Source organism: Lissotriton vulgaris, chromosome 1_1 (genome assembly GCF_964263255.1).
Source record: "Lissotriton vulgaris chromosome 1_1, aLisVul1.2, whole genome shotgun sequence".
Taxonomy (NCBI): domain Eukaryota; kingdom Metazoa; phylum Chordata; class Amphibia; order Caudata; family Salamandridae; genus Lissotriton; species Lissotriton vulgaris.
The window spans coordinates 1,928,579,355-1,928,603,915 of record NC_141685.1 but is presented as its reverse complement, the minus strand read 5'-3'; positions in this window follow the sequence as shown (position 1 = coordinate 1,928,603,915).

Here is a 24,561-nt window from a genome sequence, read left to right as displayed (position 1 = left end):
ATTTGAAAAAAATAAATGACAAAGGACTGGATCTATAGCAATGTCTTGGAGTCTTACTGAAAGCTCACACCTATGACGAGCTTTCTACAGCTTTGTCTGAGTTTTACCAGAATATATGTTGATGTCTTTGAAACTTGCAATTTCTACAGCCAGTTATCTAGACCAGCTGGTTGATCCCTTGCTATAACAGGTACATGGGCATTTTACCATTTAAATTGTTTTGCAGCATTAAGAATCAGAAGGACCTTGCAAGGATTACCTCCTCTGAACAGCTTTAATAAAAAGCAGATCATGATGTCAAGAGATTATGTCTGAGAAAATGGAACTCTGCTAACTTTTTAAATGCAAAGAGATTTTCTTATTTATTGTGACCATTTGTAACTGCTAGCAGATTAAAAAAAGAAACTAACATCGAAAGGACTGCCTTTCACACTATACACTTGGGTTTTATTTAAGACAAGCTTATTGGATGAGCACACCAGTGACTTCTGTGCTGCTTGTTGACGTCTTTGAATCATGAATTATTGGAAGAGAATTCTAAACAAGGTGCCATGCTGGTGGCAGCATTCTGTAGACATATTTTAAATAAAAATCCCTAACTAAACCAAAACAGTTCAGTCTGCAAATCCATCAGAAGGAGGCACATTGAGACAACTCAACGTTTTGGATAATCAACAGACTGGCAGGAAGATGTGGTCTGTGGATGAAGAGGGGGTAATATGAAGGTTAAGTTGGGTGTGTGTCTATAATTAACGTTCATTTACAAATATGCGAATGTTATAAATGATGATCGACGAAATCAAGAAGCAGACATCACAGAAAAAGGAGTCTAAGTAGAGTTACATATTTTCCTTAATATGTGATTCTGTGACTGTTTTTAAATTAAAAAAAGATGAACATAAATTAATCAGAAATTCATATTTTGAACGCATTTCTTGGGAAGAGCAGCTGACGGAGTTGTTCTTCCTGTAATGAGAGAATTTAAAGTGATTAAAGCTTGCATTTATTCACTTTGCTCTGAACACCAAGTAGTCAATGGCGGCGGAGCGTCGCGCCACTGCATGGCTCAGAGCCGGCAAATGTAAATTAAAACAATATTCTTGCATCGTTTTAATTTACATTTGCAGGCTCTTAGCCAGCGTTGTTGGGAGGGGTGGGACCAAAGTATGGGAGGGGAGGAGGAGTGCTACTGCTCTGCACTCCTGAAGTGCGCAAATGCGATCTGGCGGCCGGCTCAGGCCAACAGAAACACACAAGCGCACTTTGGTTTTCTCCAGCCCAGCTGCATTGAGAGACCCCAACAAATCCTTGGTCTAAGCAGGGTGACTTTTCTGCCTCCTCAGACAAACCCCCTGCGCTGCAGCACGGGTAATGAACAGGGAGTCTGTCCCAGGGGCTGCTTTGATCAGCAGGTAGGAAGAGGAGATGCGAGGAGACGCGATGCTGGAGCGGCCTGCAGCAAAATGTAAGGTTTCTTTTTTAATATTTAATCCCCCCGTGTGACCCCACGCACCCGCCTCACCACCTTTCATTTATGGCGGTCGCCGCTGGTCTATGTTACAAATGACGTGAGATAACGACTGCATAGTGTCTCAGATACCTTTCACCTTCAGGAATCTTTTATGCCTCTGTCAGTTAACCAGGAGTTTTCATGTGGAAGACTTAATCGTAAATACAGTATTTCGGGTTCTACCAGACGTCACTTGAGTAAAGTGAAATAGGGTGATGAAGCAGTCAATGCTATAGTACGCATTGAAAGGCAGGTGGCCAAGAGAAATATAGTTTTCATAGGAACTAGACACAATGTATTACAAGGACAATGGTTTAACTTGGTTTGTCGATTTCAATTCGTTCTACAGCTTTCATTTGTTTTACTTAGGATATGTCACATTCTCAGACTGCAATAAAATGTACACCATGAAAAATATAATGTAAAGTTGAGGTTAGAGCTTCAAAAAACAATAAGCATTGGCAATGTAATAGGTCTCTACTGGGATTATAAACGACAATGTGTTTTACCTATGCATTTTGTTTTTCAGTAGTTTGGATGTATGTGGGGTGGAGTGGAATGTTCTTTGTTGTATTGGAAATGTTAGTTGTGAAATTGTATCAAGTGGAATTGTGTGATTTGCAGTGTATTTGTGTTGTGGAATTATTTGGCATGGTGAATAGATTGGTGTGAGAACGGCATAGTATAGATAGAAAAGAGGGTAGAGAGGGATATGAAGGTTGCGGATGAAGTGGTGAACTAAGTTTAGAGAGAGGAGCAGAAAAAAATGGGAATGCATGGCCACTTTTGTAAGCCTAAGACTTCCTAAGAAGAGGAGGAGTGGCATGGATTTGGTGGGGAGGATAGCATTAAGGGCCCAATTCCGATCTGGGTCAAAAAGCTCTCCGAACAAGCCGGATCCAGAGTGTTTTTTTCGGACCGAGACGGACTCCTGCAGTGTGAAAATGCGAGTACAATGCGGCCACATGCTGTCGGACTCGGTTCGGTCCTACTCCCATAGAAGTCAAGAGGAGCCGGTTGTACGGTGCATACATGGGCTCCCATTGACTGAATGGGTACGGCTTGCACAAAGGTGCCCCCTACAGTGGGTACGCATCAGTGCCATCTGCATCATACACGCCTGTGTTGGGGAGACTCTTGGGTCTTCCCCTGTGTCCAAGTCGTAAGGCTGCCTGTGACAGGGAGTCGGACGCGGACCCCCAAAGGCAACGTCCCGGACATTTTGCGACCCGGAAACTTTGTATCAAACCGGCTGTCCGATGCGTGCATCATATTGGCTCGGTCATAAATCGCATTCATTGCACAACACGGTTAGCTTACGGACGAGACGTATGGAGCGGTTCGGACTCGGAAGCGACTCGGTCAGTAAATTTCACGTAGCTTGCATTGTACTTGCTCGCTCGTACAGCTGTATGAGTCGGGTGGAAAACACGAGTACGGCTCGTAGCTTTTCCAGCCGGATCGCGTTCGGTGCCCATCCGACCCGGGTTGGAATCGGCCCCTAAGAGTCTTGCTGTGCGGTGTGGTGTGGTGTATTGACATTTATTGTAGTGTGGTGGATTGTTTTGGAGTTGTTTGAAATGGTGTGCACTGCGCTGCATTATGTAGAAAATGGCAGATAAACAAAACAATGTTGCCTAAAGAAAAGGGTTGCATGCAGTAATATTTTAGGATATAAAAATAAAAGAATCATTCTTAGTTTTACAGAGGTGTGCTCCCTTTGGTTGTACCCCACATTTGGCAATCTGGCTGTTTTGTGTTTGTTCCTCTTGTGCTAAAGAAATATATACACTTTGAGAACTAATAAAAGTGTCAGTACTGGATGCAAATACATAGAAGTGATAGTGGCAGAAAGGGTAACTGAGCAAGTAAATGCTTCCCACTGAGGATCTAGCTGAAAGGGAGAGAGTATGCCATTTTAACAAAAGCTGCCAACTTTATAATTAGGGAACCAGGCTGCTAATGCACATGTATTATTTACATCATGATTGTACATTTGTAAACTATTTTTCGACTAAGTTTACATTTTATTTAATGTGACCTCTGCTATGTTTAGGCCAGAGCTCCCGATATAGTAACTGGGGAAGCAGATTGAAGTTTTGGCATGGTGTCAGCACCCTGATTGTTTGGGTAATTTAATTGCTGTCCACAAGTCAGTCAGTCAAAGTTATGTTTATTTAGATCATAGTCTTTAAACAAATGCAAAGACATAATTACAGATTTTTAAAAAAATTGGACGGCAATATAAAAAAGTAATTGCAAGTTAAAATATTCTACAACACTATTTATAAAATGTTCACAATGTATACGTAGCTTAAAAGGAGGTACCAATAAAAGCATCACTTTCTTTGGGTGGCCCTACCCTTTAAAAGTTATAAATACTTACGATCAACTGTCCACATGTGTTAAAAGTACGGCAGAGCACACTAAATTTAGAAACAATATTCCTACATGCTCCATTCCCAAAAAGGTACTTGCACACCAAAACAATAAAATGCACTTAAAAAGCCACACTGCTTTTCCAGTTACCAGCTCAAATGTACAAAATTTGAACTATTAAATAAGTTGAACAATCAGGCAAATAATAACTATCACTATTGACTACATACAGACAACGGTATGTTGAGACAGATGCATTCCCTTGATGGAGTGCGACAACCTTGCAGACACATGCTCAATGGCAGCTGCCCACACTGTGAAAGAAGTCCCACTTTAAGACCTGCCTTGGCACCCGAAGCTTATGTGTAAGGTATCTTTTCAATATTTCAGGAAAATGTGTTTCATGCTTACTGCTGTTCTAGGAACCTAGGAAGCTGCTCAGCTGAGACACCAAATGGGACGGCCCAGCGAGAAAAAAGGGAGTGACACCTCCGCCCTGTTGGTAAAAGGAAGGTAATAGAGGCCCCAAAAAACAATACGATGGAGGAGGACCTAAGGGAAAGTTTATAGACCAAGCTCTGAGTACAATTCCCAATAAATCTATAAATAACAAAAGGTACCAGAGGGTCTGAAAAGGAAGAGTTCAAAGGTGTAGGATATCCACCCGAACAAACCTCAGTCCCTTCTTTAACTAGAGGTCAAATTAGTTGACACAAAAGCTCTCAAAGGATGAGGAAGCTACCCATCAGTCACCATACGGATCCGCCCTTCATCATCTGGGTATTGTCCGGACCACCCGTCTCAGAAAATCAGTGTATCAATCAAAGGGTGACCTGGTGGTTAAGAGGTCCCCTCTGTTGAGCAGAAAACAGTGTGGTCAACCACTCGATATTGAGGAGTGGAGAAGAACTATGGGACTGAGGTGTGCAGTGCGAATAACTGTGAGTGAGGAAAAGAACAGAAAAGTGCGTTAAAATTGGTTATCAAAGCACGAAACAATCTTTATTCTGTGTATGCTTGCAATACCAAGATTAAAAATACATAACCTTAGGCAGTCAAGTTAGGTAGACCGTCTGAGGTAGGTCGACATGTTTCAGCAAACATGGACTATTGCGTCCTTGCTTTCATCAGGACCAGAAATATAGGATAAGTACTACTGCACAAAGTGAGAAAATAATAATGTGACAACGAAAAAGAAGAGTACCGACGGACAGAGCGGTGCTTCATTTTACCCTGAGCCACTGCCAGGTGGGGTGAGGCGATTCTACCTTACAGATTGAGTGAACAACACTAACTGTAATGACATTTGGATTATACAGGTGACTCCTTGCACTTGTTTCACATCTTTTTCGTTGTCACATTATTATTTTCTCACTTTGTGCAGTAGTACTTATCCTATATTTCTGGTCCTGATGAAAGCAAGGACGCAATAGTCCATGTTTGCTGAAACATGTCGACCTACCTCAGACGGTCTACCTAACTTGACTGCCTAAGGTTATGTATTTTTAATCTTGGTATAGCAAGCATACACAGAATAAAGATTGTTTCGTGCTTTGATAACCAATTTTAACGCACTTTTCTGTTCTTTTCCTCACTCACAGTTATTCGCACTGCACACCTCAGTCCCATAGTTCTTCTCCACTCCTCAATATCGAGTGGTTGACCACACTGTTTTCTGCTCAACAGAGGGGACCTCTTAACCACCAGGTCACCCTTTGATTGATACACTGATTTTCTCAGACGGGTGGTCCGGACAATACCCAGATGATGAAGGGCGGATCCGTATGGTGACTGATGGGTAGTTTCCTCATCCTTTGAGAGCTTTTGTGTCAACTAATGTGACCTCTAGTTAAAGAAGGGACTGCGGTTTGTTCGGGTGGATATCCTACACCTTTGAACTCTTCCTTTTCAGACCCTCTGGTACCTTTTTCTATTTATGGTAATAGAGGCCCACCTGCCTCCAGAAAGACCACTCAGGCACCCACCGGGCTGCTGGCAGCATTCGAACAGCACAAATACCACCAAAATCAGCCCCCAGACTGCTAAAAAAAGCAGCTGACAGCTGGAACTCGGGTACCAGCCCCTCAGCCATTGCCCGAGTGCCCACCTTACCAATCCGACCCTGAGTCTGGAGCCTAGTCAGACAAATTTTTCTGTTTTACTTGAGATAGTCATAAGGAGACGGGTGGACAGGCATGTTTTTGACCTGGAGCAGCTGAAAATCACAGTAATGATATAAGTACATTAAGCCTTTAAAAATGCATTTGCCGTTAAAGCAAAATGCTGAGCTTTGTCTGGTGAAAGGAAGAATTTTTGTATCATCTCAGCCGTTAAAAAGTCACTCATTTTCTTTTCTGCTGATTTTATTCTAATGATTTACCGCAAGGAATTGTTGCAATTCACAACCTGAATAATATTTTTTTTATTATTCGAGGTTCCAACTATCCACGTGTCGAATACACCCTGGTTTGGTTTTTAGAGTTAACAACATTTGTAGATTCCAAACAGAAAAGATTTGTAAGGCATACAGACAGGGCAGTTCTGGGCCTCTCGCTGTCAAGGAAAATCTATAAAATTAAGAGCAAATATGAGACATTGAATGGTAGAAGCAAATGAAGGGGTTCAAGTTTGGAGGAGGAAATAAAAGCCTAAAACCGCTGAAAAAAATGAAAGAAATATGACAGTGGATGTCTTCCCGATAGGGAACAACTAAATGTTGAAAACTATGTATTTTTGATAACGCTTTCCCTTCTAAATTATGAATCTGACATACCCTCCTGAGTGCACTTTTTTCTCTTGAAAAAGCGTCTTCACCTGGGCTAATTAGCTAAACCTCTGTGCAGTCTATGGTCAAAGTAAAACATTTATTTTAAAAAACCTAAACAAAATACACACAGATGTTTAAAAGAAAGACCATCCATGGCAAGCAACCTCTCGACATAGTATCTGTTCAGAAAGTAAATTGCTGGTTCTCCCTTTAAGGGAGTTACGGTAATGCTGCTATTCCTCACCACAGCTGTCTTCGCCTTAGAAAATAGAGAGGCTTTTAATTGGGCTCACGGGGACTAGAACGGCACAAGAGACCACAGACACTTCCTCTGGCACAGTACCTGAGATGGGGGCCATTTCAAAAGCAAGCAATCTCTCCCATTAAGGCCTGTTCAGAAAGTAAATTGTGGTTGCTCCCTTTAAGGGAGTTATAGTAATGTCTTCGTTCCTCACCACAGCTGTCTCCGCCTTAGAAAATGGGGAGATTTTAATTGGCCTCACGGGGACCAGAATGGCACAAGAGAACACACACACTTCTTCTGGCACAGTACCTGATATGGGGGCCAACTCAAAAGCAAGCAATCGCCTCCAATAAGGCCTGTTCAGAATGTAAATTGCAGTTGCTCCCTTTAAGGGAGTTACAGTACTGTCTCTGTTCCTCACCATGGCTGTCTCTGCCTTAGGAAAAGGGGAGACTTTTAATAATCTTACAAGAATTGGAATGGTACAGGAGATCACACACACTTCTTCTGGCATAACATCTGCGATCAGGCTTGCTGTGCTGGAGGCGGGCTCGGTCCTTGAAATGCAGGTCTGGTTTTGGCAGCATTGGCGAACTCACAAATCACAGTAGTTATCTTTAAAAAGGTAGGCTTTGTTTAGGTTGAAAAAAGCTAAGAACAAAACGTGGATGAAATATTGTTACAATCCAATTAGTGGTGTTTGATGTTTAAGCACGAAAAGAGCTACGAACAAGTCCTACACGTGCATCAAACATCAAAAAGAGTTCCTAAAAAAACACTTAAACACACAAGTGAATGTTTTCCAGTAGTTAGTCCCTACTGCTTGGGTGTAACCGAGCGGAGAAAAGCAGGGACACACAAAAAAAGAATTCACTGGCAAACAAATGATTTGTAACGACGACCCAATAAAAGCCAAGGGGCAGGCTAGAATGCCACAAACTGATTACAGCATGTCTTGAGAGACAGCAAATGGGTTGACTAGGGTCGACCTAAAAAGGTGTTTGGAGTGACAATGGAATGTTATATACGCAGCAGGCATTCCGTAGAGTATATCACACATGAAGACTAGAACACCTCTTTATAATCCTGTGCAGCTGCAAAATGCACTGTTTGAATATTCAATAATGGGAACACAGGACATTTGTATAGATATACAGTGTACTGCACTGCTCATGTGTTATTTCATGTATGCTCTACACAGACACATGTCCGCTTCCTCTGGTGAAAAGCGTACAACATCCAACAGATTAGAAAACAAGCTTGAACACTCCACTCTTCGTACACCACACTAATATTTAATGTTGCCTTCTCCAGAACTCTCAGCCTTCTCCTAACTCGTCTGTATATGCACAAACCACACACACAAATACAAAGTCACACAGTGTCTGTTTATATAGCTGATAAAAAGCTGCATGTTTTATCAATCATCAAAATGTATATGACCAAGAAAAGACAGTTTAAAAATAATTTCTGGTGCAAAGGTTTGCATGTGAATGGCCGATGAAGAAACATCTGTGTTTAATTTGAAACAGAAACATTGAAATCAATCACTTTGAAAATTAGTGAAATCGTTAATTAAATCTAAACTCTGTGTAATGCTGCATAATTTCAACATTAAAATGTAGAACCCTGAAGCAATATTATCAGTATACTGTTCACTCCCATGCTACGGATCTGAAATATCTGTTTTACTTCGGTCAAAACATCAAACTGTTTACTGTAGGATGGTTTAGAGCAGTTATCATAGCAAACAACATTCATATGTTGGATGAAATTCTGGTTACAAATATCTATGGGTATCCATCTTTGTTAACAAATATGAGGTAATATTGAATAAGTCATTTGACTGAAAATTTAGATTGAGGCAAGGACTGAATTTTAGTGTCAATGATTCCTAAAAAAAAGGTTGTTTTTTAATTGAGAAATAACTGTATTTCTTTAAAAATGAGTGAAGCTTTCAGGTTACATTTTCTCAATTGATGTAGAGAGTTAAGTTTAGTACCAGCCACGCAACTGGCCATTCCTGCCATTTTTCTGTATTGTCCGATGGGTCCGCTGCATTATTTCTTTCTGACAGAGTTTGTGTGGCACCTAAGGCAATTAACTGCAGCTCTGGTACTCATGAGTGACAGCTTTGGCACGCACTGAGGTGCAAATGTCCTTGTGTAGTGTATAGTCAATGGGTCGCTCACTACTGACCTCACCAGCGGGTGTAACCCAAGAGCATCACGGTAGATGCAGTCCTTCTAGGCGTGTGCGCCTTTCGTAGCTCTGGAAGTGTAGAAAGCAAAATTGCAGCACCAACTCTGTACACCGGTGTTTTGGAATTATTGTTCCTCATCAGCAGAGTGTAGGTTTCTCCAGGGTTTGCTGGGCAGGCTGCCAAAGTATTCACAGGTATGGTACCACTCAAGGCAAGTAGGAGCGGTATCCAAGCTCGTCAGCTCAAATGGTTCAAGGGAACCATATATAAGTATATAGTCAATGCTGACGAGGGAAACTGTCCCGAAACCCGGGCCATGTCTCGGGTCCTAAGAACTTGGGGATAATGAGTAACTACTCGCACCAACTGTGGTGAACTACTTTTTGCTCGTCCATCTACATGCACTACATGTACCAGAGTGCCAGGGGGCGACCCGGAGGAAAGGCTAGTGGTGTGCGATCCAACTTGGTTGTACTTAAACGGCTCCCGTGAGCCCTGAGCTGACGAGCTCTTGGAGACGCACCTGCGCGCCAGAGAGGCATCAAGGCCTGTGACGGTTATTTGGCGGCCTTCTCATCTACCCCAAACACTGCTCTGCTGACTAGGGAAACTGTCCCGAAACCCGGGCCTTGTCTCTGGTCCAGAGAACTTGGGGATAATGAGTAACTACTCGCACCAACTGGGGTGAACTACTTTTTGCTACCCCAAACAATGCTCTGCTGGCGAGGGAAACTGTCCCGAAACCCGGGCCATGTCTCGGGTCCAGAGAACTTGGGTATAATGAGTAACTACTCGCACCAACTGTGGTGAACTACTTTTTGCTCGTCCATCTACATGTACTACATGTACCAGAGTGCCAGGGGGCGACCCGGAGGAGAGGCTAGTGGTGTGTGATTTAACTTGGTTGTACTTAAATGGCTCCTGTGAGCCCTGAGCTGACGAGCTCTTGGAGACGCACCTGCGCGCCGAAGAGGCATCAGGGCCTGTGACGGTTACTTGGCGGCCTTCTCATCTACCCCAAACACTGCTCTGCTGACGAGGGAAACTGTCCCGAAACCCGGCCTTGTCTCGGGTCCAGAGAAGTTGGGGATAATGAGTAACTACTCGCACCAACTGTGGTGAACTACTTTTTGCTCGTCCATCTACATGCACTACATGTACCAAAGTGCCAGGGGGCGACCCGGAGGAGAGGCTAGTGGTGTGCGATCCAACTTGGTTGTACTTAAACGGCTCCCGTGAGCCCTGAGCTGACGAGCTCTTGGAGACGCACCTGCGCGCCGGAGAGGCATCAGGGCCTGTGACAGTTACTTGGCGGCCTTCTCATCTACCCCAAACACTGCTCTGCTGACGAGGGAAACTCTCCCGAAACCCGGGCCTTGTCTCGGGTGCAGAGAACTTGGGGATAATGAGTAACTACTCGCACCAACTGTGGTGAACTACTTTTTGCTCGTCAATCTACATGCACTACATGTACCAGAGTGCCAGGGGGCGACCCGGAGGAGAGGCTAGTGGTGTGCGATCCAACTTGGTTGTACTTAAACGGCTCCCGTGAGCCCTGAGCTGACAAGCTCTTGGAGACGCACCTGCGCGCCGGAGAGGCATCAGGGCCTGTGACGGTTACTTGGCGGCCTTCTCATCTACCCCAAACACTGCTCTGCTGACGAGGGAAACTGTCCCGAAACCCGGGCCATGTCTCAGGTCCAGAGAACTTGGGGATGATGAGTAACTACTCGCACCAACTGTGGTGAACTACTTTTTGCTCGTCCATCTACATGCACTGCATGTACCAGAGTGCCAGGGGGCGACCCGAAGGAGAGGCTAGTGGTGTGCGATCCAACTTGGTTGTACTTAAACGGCTCCCGTGAGCCCTGAGCTGACGAGCTCTTGGAGACGCACCTGCGCGCCGGAGAGGCATCAGGGCCTGTGACTAAGCATGAGCGGATTTTGCGGATTGGCAATCCGCGAATTTGCGGATTTGCAAACTCGCAATCCGCAAAATCCGCGAATTCCCGCGAATTTGCGGATTTTTTTTTTTTTTTGTGTTCGCCCGTGTTTCTGCCAGTTCGCGAGGGTTTTTACAATTTCGCAATTTGCGAACTTACCTGTCGGGTCGCAAGTTTTGCGAACTTGTTGTTTCTACGTGTCCAACCTGTTTGGGACACTCTTCTTCATCACTGCCACTCTCTGTCACCACTGCCACTCTCTGACTACTCATGCCACCCTCTGGCCCACCCATGCCACCCTCTGTTTCATCACCACACCCTCTGGTTGTCCAGTGTACATTATTTTTGGCAAAGCAAAGCACACCTTCCCTGCCTCAAGTGACCTGAATTAATTTGGGGCTGATTAATGTGTCACAGAATATTTTTTTAGCTGGCACCTGCTTCCTTAGTGCGCCCTGATTAGTGATCTTTTGCACTTGCTAAGTGCTTTCATTGTTGCAAAATTAGTTACAACACCTGCCCTGCCCCAACTGACAATAATGAATTAGGGGCTGATTAATGGATTTTAACTTCCAGCCTGGCTCCTGCTTGTCTCCCTTAGCTGTAATTCAGGACCTTTGTGGCATATGTGTAACTATTCTGAGGTTCAGAGCAGGGTCACATAATAGTTGCAACTGGCAACTGAACTCTGGAGGGGCCCCTCAGGAAGCACTACAGGAAATGGCTACTAATGATGAGCCTGAACTTTTGAACCTGGTAAGTAGTTACTTTCAGTTTTGCTAAAATCGTATTTCTGCAATTTCGCACTTATTCGCGGGGCGCGAACTCACGCGAACAGTGCGAGCAGTGCGAGCAAAATCCGCTGCTCGCGGATTTGCGGATTTTTCAGGAAATTCGCAAATCTCGCGGATTGCGGATTTCCCGAAAATCCGCAAAATCCGCGAGCGGAACGGATTTTCCGCCCATGCCTACCTGTGACGGTTACTTGGCGGCCTTCTCATCTACCCCAAACACTGCTCTGCTGACGAGGGAAACTGTCCCGAAACCCGGGCCATGTCTCGGGTCCAGAGAACTTGGGGATAATGAGTAACTACTCGCACCAACTGTGGTGAACTACTTTTTGCTCGTCCATCTACATGCACTACATGTACCAGAGTGCCAGGGGGTGACCCGGAAGAGAGGCTAGTGGTGTGCGATCCAACTTGGTTGTACTTAATCGGCTCCCGTGAGCCCTGAGCTGACGAGCTCTTGGAGACGCACCTGTGCGCCAGAGAGGCATCAGGGCCTGTGACGGTTACTTGGCGGCCTTCTCATCTACCCCAAACACTGCTCTGCTGACGAGGGAAACTGTCCCGAAACCCGGGCCATGTCTCGGGTCCAGAGCACTTGGGGATAATGAGTAACTACTCGCACCAACTGTGGTGAACTACTTTTTGCTCATCCATCTACATGCACTACATGTACCAGAGTGCCAGGGGGCGACCCGGAGGAGAGGCTAGTGGTGTGCGATCCAACTTGGTTGTACTTAAACGGCTCCCATGAGCCCTAAGCTGACAAGCTCTTGGAGACGCACCTGCGCGCCGGAGAGGCATCAGGGCCTGTGACAGTTACTTGGCGGCCTTCTCATCTACCCCAAACACTGCTCTGCTGACGAGGGAAACTGTCCCGAAACCGGGGCCATGTCTCGGGTCCAGAGAACTTGGGGATAATGAGTAACTACTCGCACCAACTGGGGTGAACTACTTTTTGCTACCCCAAACACTGCTCTGCTGACGAGGGAAACTGTCCCGAAACCCGGGCCATGTCTCGGGTCCAGAGAACTTGGGTATAATGAGTAACTACTCGCACCAACTGTGGTGAACTACTTTTTGCTCGTCCATCTACATGCACTACATGTACCAGAGTGCCAGGGGGTGACCCGGAGGAGAGGCTAGTGGTGTGTGATTTAACTTGGTTGTACTTAAACGGCTCCCGTGAGCCCTGAGCTGACGAGCTCTTGGAGACGCACCTGCGCGCCGAAGAGGCATCAGGGCCTGTGACGGTTACTTGGCGGCCTTCTCATCTACCCCAAACACTGCTCTGCTGACGAGGGAAACTGTCCCGAAACCCAGGCCTTGTCTCGGGTCCAGAGAACTTGGGGATAATGAGTAACTACTCGCACCAACTGTGGTGAACTACTTTTTGCTCGTCCATCTACATGCACTACATGTACCAGAGTGCCAGGGGGCGACCCGGAGGAGAGGCTAGTGGTGTGCGATCCAACTTGGTTGTACTTAAATGGCTCCCGTGAGCCCTGAGCTGACGAGCTCTTGGAGACGCACCTGCGCGCCGGAGAGGCATCAGGGCCTGTGACAGTTACTTGGCGGCCTTCTCATCTACCCCAAACACTGCTCTGCTGACGAGGGAAACTGTCCCGAAACCCAGGCCTTGTCTCGGGTGCAGAGAACTTGGGGATAATGAGTAACTACTCGCACCAACTGTGGTGAACTACTTTTTGCTCGTCCATCTACATGCACTACATGTACCAGAGTGCCAGGGGGCGACCCGGAGGAGAGGCTAGTGGTGTGCGATCCAACTTGGTTGTACTTAAATGGCTCCCGTGAGCCCTGAGCTGACGAGCTCTTGGAGACGCACCTGCGCACCGGAGAGGCATCAGGGCCTGTGACGGTTACTTGGTGGCCTTCTCATCTACCCCAAACACTGCTCTGCTGACGAGGGAAACTGTCCCGAAACCCGGGCCATGTCTCAGGTCCAGAGAACTTGGGGATGATGAGTAACTACTCGCACCAACTGTGGTGAACTACTTTTTGCTCGTCCATCTACATGCACTGCATGTACCAGAGTGCCAGGGGCCGACCCGAAGGAGAGGCTAGTGGTGTGCGATCCAACTTGGTTGTACTTAAACGGCTCCCGTGAGCCCTGAGCTGACGAGCTCTTGGAGACTCTCCTGCGCGCCGGAGAGGCATCAGGGCCTGTGACGGTTACTTGGCGGCCTTCTCATCTACCCCAAACACTGCTCTGCTGACGAGGGAAACTGTCCCGAAACCCGGGCCATGTATCGGGTCCAGAGAACTTGGGGATAATGAGTAACTACTCGCACCAACTGTGGTGAACTACTTTTTGCTCGTCCATCTACATGCACTACATGTACCAGAGTGCCAGGGGGTGACCCCGAAGAGAGGCTAGTGGTGTGCGATCCAACTTGGTTGTACTTAAACGGCTCCCGTGAGCCCTGAGCTGACGAGCTCTTGGAGACGCACCTGTGCGCCAGAGAGGCATCAGGGCCTGTGACGGTTACTTGGCGGCCTTCTCATCCACCCCAAACACTGCTCTGCTGACGAGGGAAACTGTCCCGAAACCCGGACCATGTCTCGGGTCCAGAGAACTTGGGGATGATGAGTAACTACTCGCACCAACTGTGGTGAACTACTTTTTGCTCGTCCATCTACATGCACTACATGTACCAGAGTGGCAGGGGGCGACCCGGAGGAGAGGCTAGTGGTGTGCGATCCAACTTGGTTGTACTTAAACGGCTCCCGTGAGCCCTGAGCTGACGAGCTCTTGGAGACGCACCTGCACGCCGGAGAGGCATCAGGGCCTGTGACGGTTACTTGTCGGCCTTCTCATCTACCCCAAACACTGCTCTGCTGACGAGGGAAACTGTCCCGAAGCCCGGGCCATGTCTCGGGTCCAGAGAACTTGGGGATAATGAGTAACTACTCGCACCAACTGTGGTGAACTACTTTTTGCTCGTCCATCTACATGCACTACATGTACCAGAGTGCCAGGGGGCGACCCGGAGGAGAGGCTAGTGGTGTGCGATCCAACTTGGTTGTACTTGTGTAGTGTAGTTCCTATTTTCCCAATAGGCTCTGTGCATTGGAATAACATAAACAGCAGTGTAGACGTAGGACTGAGGTCAACTAGGTCTCTACTGACTATGTTAAACTTAATATAGGTTTGCGCCAGCTAGCTCAGAGGTCACTGGAAACTTTCTTGAATAAATAGGGAGGGACAACCTGCCCTGGCTCAGACAAGAAGGGATTCAGTTTCCGACAACCGCATAAACATGACAACTTTGCTCCCTCAGAATAAGAGTATATCTCTAGAGTCGTGTGAAAACAATAGACAGCTATTTCACTCAGTCAGCAGTGCATACTTAGTTTCACCAGAGTGCAGAGAAATAGAGAGACGGACGTTTTCAATAAAAAGGTGTTATTTATTGAGCAGTCTTCTTTCTCATGCAAGAGAAATGAATTGGCACAATTGCAATACTTAAAGAAAAGTAAAGTGCGTACAGTAAAAGTAGTATTATGAAATAATACTGTAAAAGCATGGATATGGTTTCTTAGCGATATGATACTTTAAAATGGATTAAATATATACATACATAAATACATTGACTAACGTACTCAACTGGTGCTTCTAACTAAGCCTACCCCGGTGTACCTGACCTAAGCCTAATACATGGGAAGGGATGAGTAAGTAGCAGTTTTTAAGTTAAGTTAGTTAAGAATATTTTGCCAAGAATCTGCATCAAGAATTCTCTTAGGGGTTTAGTCAGCTCCGTACCTTGGTAGTAGAATGTGGGAGGTCTGGTATCTCTTTCCTCAGGACTCGATATTCCAGCAACCCACAAGGGTAAGCTGGAAACACCGTAGCTGGATTTTCTCGGCTGGAGAAAAAGACAGCGTCTCTCTCAGTGCGTCAAACAGGAGGCGCAGCTTCCGTGGCCACTCGCATCAGCTGGGCTCTCGGGCAAGTAGATGGCCACTCTGCTCCAAACCACTGTGTGTTTGCTTAAGGCAACTGTTTGTATTTTATACCTGGAAGGTGCCGGGTTTGACGTAAGGTTGGACATAAGACGTCACTAAGAACTAACAGTTCTCTCTGGACTTCAGGAGTTCTTGTTCAAATCAAAACAAAAGCAGGGGGGTTTTCCCGGGCTGCTGGAGGCTTGATTTGTCTAAAGAACGCGTTGTGCTTTCTAGGAGTCGATGTAAGTAGCCTTGCTGTGCTTTGGTTTGCATGGGCTATTACTGAATATGAATCTGATTCTTATGCCTTTATCAGGATATTATTGATTATAACATCACAAGGGCATAAATTGTGAATATAGAATTAGGGTCCTAGATATGAACACGACACTTGGGTGGTCTCCCACCCTAGAGTGTTGAGGACGTAGGCCTCCTATTTTCCTAGGTGCAAGCTGTGGCTGGTTGCATCAATTATACTTTTGGGGTACATTACTGGCATCCCTATTAGGGTGGCCACCTCACTCCAGTTCAAAAAGGACACTTTCTCCAGTCCAGAATACATGATCTATAAATTGCTTTTTCAGGTGTGTTGGTCTAATCAGTTCAATGGATGCACAGCAAAACTACTTAACCCGAATACATGTTTACTACACGGAAGTTCAAGACTAGACACAGTGTCTCTGATAACCTGGAGAGTTGTGGTCAATCTAACCTCTATGTAAATTAAGGACAGTGTTTTGTGCTGACAGTAACCCTGTGGTTTGTTTTTATATTTGAAGTATTTTCAATATTTAGTACATATGTTGTGTAATAATAATTGCAACAATTGCTCTTGGAAGATGGTTTGTGGGAGATGGCAATCTGGAAACATCTCAAGGTTTGAAAGCATGCAGTGTACAAAACAGAGGATGGAGGCTGCCCAAACAGAACTTCAATAACAGCTTTATCGCACACTTTTTCCTGATCTGTTTCTTTCCAACACTGGTCGTTATAGAATACACAAGGTTTCCCACTTGAGAAGTAATTTAGATTTTCATTCTGTTGAAGTTAATCAATAAAGTTGCATGGGATTGGGTAATATAAATACCAGTCATGGATATCAACAAAACTGTAGAACTGAGTGCTATATATAACACACTTTGTTGTTGGTAATGATAAGTGTGGAAACAAGGCTCAGAAAGTTATGTGTGTGCTGCCGACACCTACATCAATGTGAACAATTACACTGTTGAATCCCAGCATGGCCAACTCAGCCTGCCATTCCTATGCAGAGTGGCAAGGAAGTAGCAGTTCTTCCATATTGCCTGCAATATGTGGTGTGAAAGAACAAAAGTACTGAATATGTCAAAACATATTTTTTGTCACAATAAAAAAACTTTTGAGAATCGTTAAAGTGAAAAAATCATGTGACTTTTGAATCTCAATTACAATGAATTTCAAATGGTACAGTGTAAGTAGTGAGATCACCCAATCAATAAATAATGAAAGACAAGTGCAAAAAAAAATACAGATGATCCGCATGCAGGTGAGTAAGATCAATAGCCACCTTATCTATCTTAGATTCCAGGGAGGGTCGGGTTTGGTTCATGGTCTCCTCCAAACGTTCAATTGCAGCAAGTACTGCATCCAGCTTGCTCGCGGTCTGATCCACTGACCCCTGTTTCGCCATCTTATCCATTTTGGGGTTTGGACGGTGGCAGTATGGCCTGCACTCCACCCATTCCAGTCCGTGCTTGGATGCTGTCCGACATCTGGTGCAGAATCTGTTCGCCGATGCCTCCTTTACATCCAGGGAAGGCACACTGTAGAGCCGCCAGGGCTCAAGTACTTCTCTGGAGCTCCCCGCAGTTAGTAGACAGCCAACAGCGGGGCCTTGTCCACCACTTTGCAGTATCGCCCCCTTGGTCCAATCGTCTACTCCTGTAGCCAGCTACGCAGGCCCCAGCTATGAAGAGTGCAGTAGCGCACTCTGCAGCAGACGAGCGGGCCAGGCTCGGATCGCCGGGACATCCATCCACCAATGCCCACCGCCTCAATAGGAGCTGATAGGACGTCCCAGTTGGACAGCAGCAGCCCGCGACAGCTGCACTGTGGCCGTTCGTGTAGCAGCTTAGAATGCACCGCTGCCTCAGGCTGTGGCAGTTCCAGCCCCAAAGCTGCAACTCTGTGTCTTCGCGACGACCATCAAGGAGGGGCGCCAGCCACAAGTACTCCCTGTTTCAAGAACAACAGGAAGGCCTCTGGGTTAATGAAGTGCTGCCGTTCAGTATATTAAAAAAGGGGGGATGTCCCATCTGGGGCGAGGGCAGCGAGAGCCCAGCATGGCACCTCACCCGGCAGTGCCGCTGATTAAGGTCTGGCTGGTGGCGCTCACTGGTGCTGGTGCAAATCAGCGGTGCACAGCGGGTAGCTCCTTATAAAGCGGGCCCCCTTCCCTCAGGTAACAACACAAGTAGGTAGGCTGCCACAATGGCCCATCTGGCAGCATCTCACTGCGACCTCTCACTTCACATCCTCTGTAATCAGGTCTTTAATGCACAGGGGTCGCCTCTACTACACCTCCTCAGTGCTCAGAAGAATATATAAACAGCAGCTCTCTGCAGCTCTCGGCACAGCAGCTGGGGGTGCAATAATCTCAGCCCCTCTCTGATAGCGGTATCAATGTCCCGATCTGGCCACGTCCTCAGCCTGTCAGCGAAGGAGGGGGATGGGCTTCCTCTCTGTGTATCTCACGCGGGAGCACCAGCAGCCTCACAGGGCCGAATTGGAGCTTCCCGCATCACATCCCCTTAACCACCGCAGCCATTCAGTGCAGAGCCAGGCTACTGCAATACCTGGGGTCATGCGGGTGACGTCGCTGGGGCTTAATCGTCCTCCTCGCCTCCGCCACCCATAACGATCAGCAGGGCATGAGGGCGGGCACTTACAACAATGGTGTGCCGGGGGCAGCGGGTCGCTCGCTGTACCTCTAGGGCAGCGGATGTGATAGGGGTCCGGTTGCCATCATCGCATCCAGCTCCTCCTCTTGTGGCAGCCAGGTCCTTCGCGGTCACAGCAGGGCAGGCGGATCACACATTGGGGGTCCCAGCGTCAACACACCACGGCCCATCAAGCAGCAATACAGCAGGCACAACTGCAGTCATCGGCGATCTTACTACTACGCCAGTGCTTGCGGCCTTGTGGGTTGGTTCACAACTCGGACTTGCGTAGCTGAGGCCAGCCGCACTGAGGCCACGTCGCGAGTGGCCCCTTTAGCCGGGAGCATCACAACAGACTCAGAGAGGGACAAATCACCACTGCCATATCAGGACATCTTCTGGCATTCATCCCGATCGATCACTGTCCTCAGAAGTGACTGCATGCGGAGAGATCGGCCCGTGTAGGGGAGCCTCCTGGAGAGCTCTACCCGAACACGTCCGGCTCGATTGCAGCCTAGCCACGCCCCCGTGGGTTGGGTTTGTACTTGCGTGTAACGAGCGTGCCTGTTCCTCCACAGCCTTTTTTCTACAGCCATGGAACTGACACCAGGAGCTCTTTAACACCTTGGCTGCTAGGCGTTTCCCCCCCCTGTGCTGGAAAATGCTTTAGTACATCATTCATGACGAGCTCAGCTCGTCATCAGCACAGCTCAACTGTGCATCATGACGAGCTGAGCTCGTCATGAGCATCGAAAGGGTTAAAAAATCTTTCTACGTTTTTTTACAATATTCGATGACTCGAAACCACAGTATTTCAATGTTTTTTTTCATAGTATTTCGAATTGCTGAAAGACTGCCAGTCTCGGACTTCACCCATATTCCTTTTCTCTCATTTCAGCTTATTAAATATGATCATCAATCACTCACTTTCAATTTTAGGATAGAGAAGGAGAGAGGGTGGTAAGGTGGGGAGACCAAAGAGGGTCAGGGGGACTCAGTAGTCCTACCTGGAAAGACCTGGAACCTTTAGGACCTCATTTATGAGAGCCCTGCATCACTTTTGCACCACATAAAGTGGTACATTCATGATGCAGGGCTCTCATTTCAATTTATGAAGCAATAGAAAGCCACCCTGCGTTTCTTTAAGTGGCCTCATAAATCATGACCAAGGCGACGCATCTCGGATCACTGCTTCACCTTACTCTGTGCCCTGGAGGCATTCCATTGATGTTGTAGTGTGTTTTCCCATGCAACACCCATTGAATTTGATTCTGCCCTAGATTTACAAAGTGATATAAACCTAAGGAAGGACCAAACCCTGAGGTGAGGACTAACGATGAGAAATATGTTTACTGCTCCTCGTTTTTTCCAGATTTCATGTGTGCTACATTCTGCAGCACATATTGAAAGAGGAAAACACCTCTTAGGATTGTTTTTGTGAGGGAAGGTGCTCCTTGCAAATTTGCACATTCTTATTCATTGGAGAGGCAGCTGAAATATTTCAAATATGGATTGCAGACAAGTTTGAGGAAGAAACATCTCTACTTTATTAAATAAACAAATGTATTATATTTAATGAGGCAGTGGGAGTCTTGAGAAGGGGACTAAAGTGAACACTGTGGAGGTCAGATTTTAGGGTAGACACATAACTCCTGCAGGTAACACTCTGCTAATATAATGGATGTCCTGCAGTAAAATCGTTTCACTGGGATCAAAAAAGAATGTAGCAGATCTGCCCTTAGGGATTTCAATCTAAACTAGCTCCTACACATTAAGATGTAGTCAAAAAGCATGAATTGGGTAACAGTGCAATTAGCCTTCTGGATATTAAATCTTAGAAGTGAAAATTATTAGTCATTCATTTCACCAGAGTCACAGTGAAAAGAGCCAGCGCGTTATTAATTAATGTAAATTATAATGAACGTTCAGCAGCCATATGCAATGAGGACATTTTACTTAGTGCTCCCTAAATCACAGCAGGGAACTTCACTACATGCTGCTTCCGCTAGTTGAGATAACCTTTTCACATCATTTATATTCCTGCCGACATTTAATCAGGATTCAGCTATTGTTTCCTTTCATGATCAGGGTATTTTGTACAGAATGCCTGATTTCCTTTAAACTCTTCAAGGTTTATAATCGAGAAACTAAAATATGTATTTCAGTTGGTAATCAAACAAAAATATTTGAGATCACATCAAAATGCATATTATAGATATGCACTCATCGTCGATATTCATAAATAAATTTAACTCGCTCAAATAACAAAACAAATGACTTTTTTCACAGTAATTCATATTTGGCAAAAAAGTATTTCTTTATATAAAATATCACCTACATAACACTAAAATGCTGGCAGAGCAAATGAAGAATAAAGGAAAAAGGGGCACTTTTACAAAATGAAGTTAACACAATATAAAGTGCAGTATTATGCAAATTTAGATCTGATTCTTTGAAAAGAAAGGATAGGCAGAGCATGCTGGAAGTGTCCAGGGATTGTCCCATAATGCAAACTTTGAACAACTTATGAATGAAGCAAGTTGTCTTACTAACATGTGCATTTTTTCTCTTGCACTCAGTGCCTTCAGCCTGAAGGGCACTATCAGCACAGGGATAGTTTCTATTTATTGTCGGTTGTGAAGTCATCACACAATTCAATGCCTCTGAGAATGTCAGATGTGCTCACAGCTAAAGCAGCCTTTTAAAGAATGAACAGGATACCACTCGAGCCTACAGTTGTTTGCATATCATAAACAAAATAATTGAAAACCTATACTCTACCCTGTAACCCTGCCCCACATCTTTGATGTGTTCCTCTACGTTCTATCTGATTCCTCAACGAGTTAATGGTCTTTTAACATCCATTTGAAGCGATTCCACTTAGGTCTGACAAAAATGAGCAATATCCCAAATTATCCTCCATCACTTATCTGGTATTATCGGCTGAATCTTGATCTCATATTATCTCTCTTTATATTCTGTACCCTCCAACTCCCACCCCAGACTAGCAAAACTGAGGAGTAGATCTAGATTACAAAATGCCTGTGGTGCTAGAAGTGTAACAGTGCCAGAAAATCAAAGCTGTGTACCTCTATCTTTCGCTAAGAAGTATTGTATTACAGAGAAGGTAGCATGACTCCTTATATAATAATCAGTTGCACTTTAAGTGAAGAATGTTGCACAAATCTGTAGTTTGGCAGATTTGACTCACTGGCAATTTTACATTAAACCTCACAAGTAATTCTACACAATAATTTGTAGAAGATTAGAAATTTGGTGAGAAGATGAAACTTGAGCACAGGTATGTGTTCACCTCAAACAACAGCAGACCATATTTGAGAATTCCGAAGTTGTTTGTGGAGTCATGAATGTGAGACAATATAATGTATATAATACCTCTTAATAAATCAAATTGAGGTGTGCGTGGCTTGGCGCCCGACAGACATGACGGCGCCCGAGTGAAGCTCTCCGGGGCGTCCAGGCAGCTTCACGTTTCCCGCTGTGCCTCAATGACGCAAGCGCAATGCTGAAGCGTCGGTAGGTCTCCTGAACACCCTAGGATACTTGCAGACTTCATTCCTGCCGGAAACAGTGACTTTTCCGATGCTGTAAGTCTTCTCAGCAGCGTCACAATTTCGCGGCCGCATTTTGTTTTCTGCTCGTGCTGCAGCGCTTTCACTACGGTGATTTATGGAAGACAGATGCCATAGACTTTCCTCCTACGTCTTCTTACACCTTTCTTGTGCAGCATTCATGTTCTCAATGCCTCCACTAAACGGTATAAGCGTTTCTCTGGCATCATTGAAACAACTTATCTCATAGGAGCTTCTGTGAGGAAAGTTTTGAGGCAGCCATTTTGTGAATTCCTTCTCATGTATGCAGCTTGTTGGAATACATAAATCCAGTGACAATAATTCTTTTTCTTCAAGGAGGCAGCCATAACTAAATGTTTTTTCTTTGCCTGTCACTCGCCTCATGTACCACTTTTGAAGTGACTACATGCAGTTATTACTAAATAAATAGCTTTATCTTTTTACACTCATTTGGCTTTCTCAGTTGCTTTTCCTTTTCTTTTGGTGTTTCAGTGATCTCTTTCTTCATTTGTTCTTTTTACATATTTTTTATTTGGACGATGTGTTTATTTTGGAGATTTATGGGCAGACTAAAAGGTGCTCTTTCAATGAAGGCAACTTCAAAGCATATTTTTGTTAAAAATTAAAACATTTTCACTGCGTTGTCCAAATTAGAAGACTCTCTGCTATCTACATCTTCAGGTATTATGGCAACCATGGATCCCTTAACAGCAACATCGGGGAAATCCATCTCCAAACGCCTAAAACAAAATCCTCCTTCTCCGCCTAAATCAAACTCACTTGTTTATATGGAAATATTGTTGGAAGAGATTAGGGCCTTGCGTCCCTTTATAGAAGAAACCAACACAAATTAAGAATCCTCACTAAGAACTGGTCACATCTTGACACAAGAATCACCGCTGTCGAGCATAACATGTCTTCTATCAAAGGGACCTGTACCAAAGTTTCTTCTCTCCAATCTCAAGTTTCTGTACTCCAGCGTCAAGTGGAGGATCTTGAAACTCGTAATAGGCGTAACAATCTGCGCGTTTATGGCCTGGCAGAAGGAGTGGAAGGGTCTGAGCCTCTCACTTTCTTTAAATCCTTTCTCCCCAAGATACTCCACTTGCCAGAAAGTACTGTACTGAACATTCAGAGGGCGCCTCAACTGGGACGCCTTCCCTCACTTGCCTGACCCTAACAAAGACCAAGAGGTGTTATCTTGTACTTCCTGGAGTATACTGATCCACTAAAAGTTTTATCAGCAGTGAAATCTTCTCAACGTATCACCTGGTCTGGTTCAACTTTATTTTTGGCGCAGGATTACTCCAAGGCCACTGCAAACAGAAGGAAGGCTTTTTTTAAAAGGAGATCTGATCTACAATCAATAGGTGCCCGTTATGGTCTCTTTCACCCTTGCCTCTTTAAGGTCACATTCAATAACAAAATAACGACATATGAAGACCCGCTGCGACTGCAAAGCTTCATAAACACTCATAAAACAGATGCTGTGGACTCTTCAGGATTTTCCTCTTCAAATACTGGTTGAATTTATGAATTTTTCAAACTTTGTAATGTTCCCTTTATTGTTTTATTAAGTTGCTTCACCCCATCTTATTTTTCAATGTATCTTTGGTAACTTCATTATTTTTCATTTCCACAGCTGTTCCATCCTTTTGACGTGCTGCCCCCTGGTCCTCTGTTTGGTCGATCCCGGTTGTACCGTCTGTTTCTGTGTGACTCCACCCCTCCCCTTGTCTCCCTGAATCTTCCTTTTGTAGGTATATTTCATTTTCATATACCTTTATGGTTCTTATCATCTGGTCTTTTTTCATTGTTCTCCTCTGTATCCTCACATTTCTTTCTTTTACTTTTCCTCTTCTACTTCCTTAGACTTTTCTCTTCCCTTTTTCTTCTTCTTCCTTCTCTTTACCTATGTATTCGCAGCCTTTCTCTCTTTCATCACTTTTCTTTTCCTCGTCTGCTCTGAATGTTACTAGTATTTCAAGGAATGTTTCCTATTGTTTTTCTGTCATAAAATTAATTGCTTCTTATTTACTAAATAATTTCACTTACAAGATTGTTTATTACATTGTATGCTTCCTGTTTTATAATGTTACCCCATTTCAGAATAATTCAGGGTTACTACATGGAATATTAAAGGATTGAATAACCCTGTTAAAAGACAACAAGTACTATCCCACTTAGCTAGATTAAAAACTGATATTGCCATGTTGCAAGAGACTCATTTATCTGATACTGAGGCCT